Source organism: Podarcis liolepis, assembly GCF_965112155.1.
Source record: "Podarcis liolepis genome assembly, chromosome: 15".
Taxonomy (NCBI): Eukaryota; Metazoa; Chordata; class Lepidosauria; order Squamata; family Lacertidae; genus Podarcis; species Podarcis liolepis.
In genome coordinates this window covers 6385073-6387768 of record NC_139566.1, presented here as the reverse complement: position 1 = coordinate 6387768, position 2696 = coordinate 6385073, and the positions used below count along the sequence as shown (strand labels likewise).

Sequence of the window (2696 nt, the reverse complement as noted above, 5' to 3'; positions counted from 1 at the left end):
CCAATGAGAAGGTCCATTCCATTCTTGCCAGTGTTGCTATTCAAGAAACCACCCTTTTGAAGTAACCTCAACAGAGTGTGTGCGATGTGAGGATTATAGCGTGATAAGCTTCAAATGCTGCCTAATTACAGACCTTGGGAAATTGCTGTCATCGTGGAAGATGTGAATAAACTCTACGAATATGTGATTGGTAGATAGTGCATGCAACACATAGACATGTGCTTTAAGTAGCAAGGAAGCATGAGTCCATTCATTGATGGTGCTTCCTTGATGGTGCTCTTGGAGCTCTATAAAAGGATCCTCTGTCTATGAGCTCTTTACTCGTTGACTTGAATCTCCATTGAGCTGACAAGTTCTGACTGCTGTACAAGGTAAGTTCAAGTCAATTGCTGGGAGACTGATAATTTAGGTAGCATATAATGTCTTCCAGAACCCCAGTCCTGAAATTTTTGCTATTGGGTGGATCTACCAAAAATACTTGAAGGATCAGATCCATTAGGTTGTCTACTTTACTGATAGAATATGGGTTATTCCTTCAGCTGGGAATGTTCTTTGCTGTGATTGAGAACCATACATTTCTGATGGTAACTATTTAAATCTTCTGAGACTGTTCAGATAGTTTCTGAATATTGACCTAATACTGGATAGGCCAGATGCTTTCTATAGATGATAGTTGGCAAACAATATTACATTTTATGAGAAAAAGTTACAGAGCTCACATATAATGGTGTGGCTTAGTTAGTTAGTTAGTTAGTTAGTTAGTTAGTTAGTTAGTTAACTGATGAAAAGGGTATTTCAAGCCTGAAAACATATGGTGGTTGGTATGCAATATTATCTGAATGGATTTGACAGCAACTATCCATATCTGAAGGCTACTTAAATAATATGGAACACATTGAAAGTGTTAAGTAGCTTGGGTTTCAAATTCAGTGGGAGTGGGGAGGGAATCACATTCAAACTATTGATTTTGATTGCATATTAAAAACTCAAGTGATAAACTTTGGGAATGTTCAATAAAGATGAATGATGTATTCCATTTCTACCTTCAGTTGAAAAAGCTAAAATATTATACGGACATAATTAATTTAATTATAAATTATTGAATAATAGAATGAACAATTATAAAATAATAAAAATTAGGGTGAACAATAATGAAAGGATCCCGAACAGAGAAGCACTCTAGGTGAATCATGACTACCAAGTTATACACATACTGAACAATGCATGGATGAGAACATATCAAGGTTTGATTACAATAAATCCTTTTTGTTTCTTTCAGCTTCACTCCCCCAAAATGTCCTGTTGTGGAGGCCAGAGTTCCCGCTGTTCCAAGTGTGGCTGCTCCCCCTGCTGCTGCCAAAGCCGTCAAGTCTGTTCCAGATGTGGCTGTTCTCCCTGCTGCTGCCACAAGCGCAGCTGCTGTTCTAGATGTGGCTGCTCTCCCTGCTGCTGCCAAAGCCGTCAAGTCTGTTCCAGATGTGGCTGTTCTCCCTGCTGCTGCCACAGGCGTAGCTGCTGTTCCACATGTGGCCACTCTCCCTGCTGCTGCCAAAGCCGTCAAGTCTGTTCCAGATGTGGCTGCTCCCCCTGCTGCTGCCGCGGGCGTAGCTGCTGTTCCAGATGTGGCTGCTCCCCATGTTGTTGCTCTAGCCGTGGCTATTGCAACCAGTCTCGCTATACTTGCCAGCAGTACAAGTTCTGAGCACTTTTGAAATTGTTACCTGGGCTCTGGATCTGAAGATTGATAGCAATCCTAATACCCAGAAGAGAATGCCAGCTTGCTGTTTGCCAGCTCAAAACCTGAGACATTGAGATCAATGTCAAAAAATATATATTTAAGGCCTGCTTGTTGCCTTCCTGAGTTAACCTCATTGAGGTTGATGCTTCTAGCTTCATTCCCGCAACCTTCAGGAAACTGGAATTCTTCTCTTCAATCAGTCTCAAAAATCCAGATGAAAGAGTCTTTTTCTTGAAATGGATGATGCTTTCATTTTCCCCATGGTGTCTGCGATATGAATGAATAAATCTGAATTCATGGCAAAGCCTTGTTCTGTTGATCTGGTCTGTCTTCCTTGTGATCACCATCCATCCATTCACCACCATCGTCATTTATGAAATTTGTATATTGCCCTTCATTCAAAGATCAAAGGGTACTTCACAACATAAAAACACAAACTGAAAACACAAAATACATAATAAAACAAAGAAGAATAAAACAATGTGATAACACACACACACACACACACACACAGAGAGAGAGAGAGAGAGAGAGAGAGAGAGAGAGAGAGAGAGAGATTTAAAAGGCCATAGAATGTTAATCAACCAAACATCTGGTTAAAGAGATATTATCATTTTTTAAATTTCAGTGGGTCTCCTCTTTGTTGTCAACTGAGTTTTGCCAACTCAGGAAATGACCAACATTGCTCCTTGTACTGTTGGTCTGGTCTGTTTCCCATGAAATCACCACCTATTCATCATCATCATCAATTAATAAATTTGTATACTGCCGTTCATCCAATTCACAACATAAAAACACAAAATGAAGCACATAATACACACTAAAACAAAGACAAATCAAAAGAAACTGATACTCACCTCTGACAAACACATTTAAAAGGACATCGAATGTTAATCAGCCAAACACCTGGTTAAAGAGATCATCATCATCATTTATTATATACACCCCGCCCATCTGG

At 39.7% G+C, this 2696-nt stretch overlaps 1 long non-coding RNA gene across 1 annotated transcript; it reads left to right on the top strand.

The window, feature by feature from the left end:
• The first annotated feature begins 275 nt into the window (after window positions 1–275).
• Window positions 276–2042, top strand: LOC310694069. The gene is made up of 2 exons (XR_014519518.1): window positions 276–371; window positions 1280–2042. It is a non-coding gene; the product is annotated as an uncharacterized lncRNA (long non-coding RNA).
• Window positions 2043–2696: the final 654 nt, after the last annotated feature.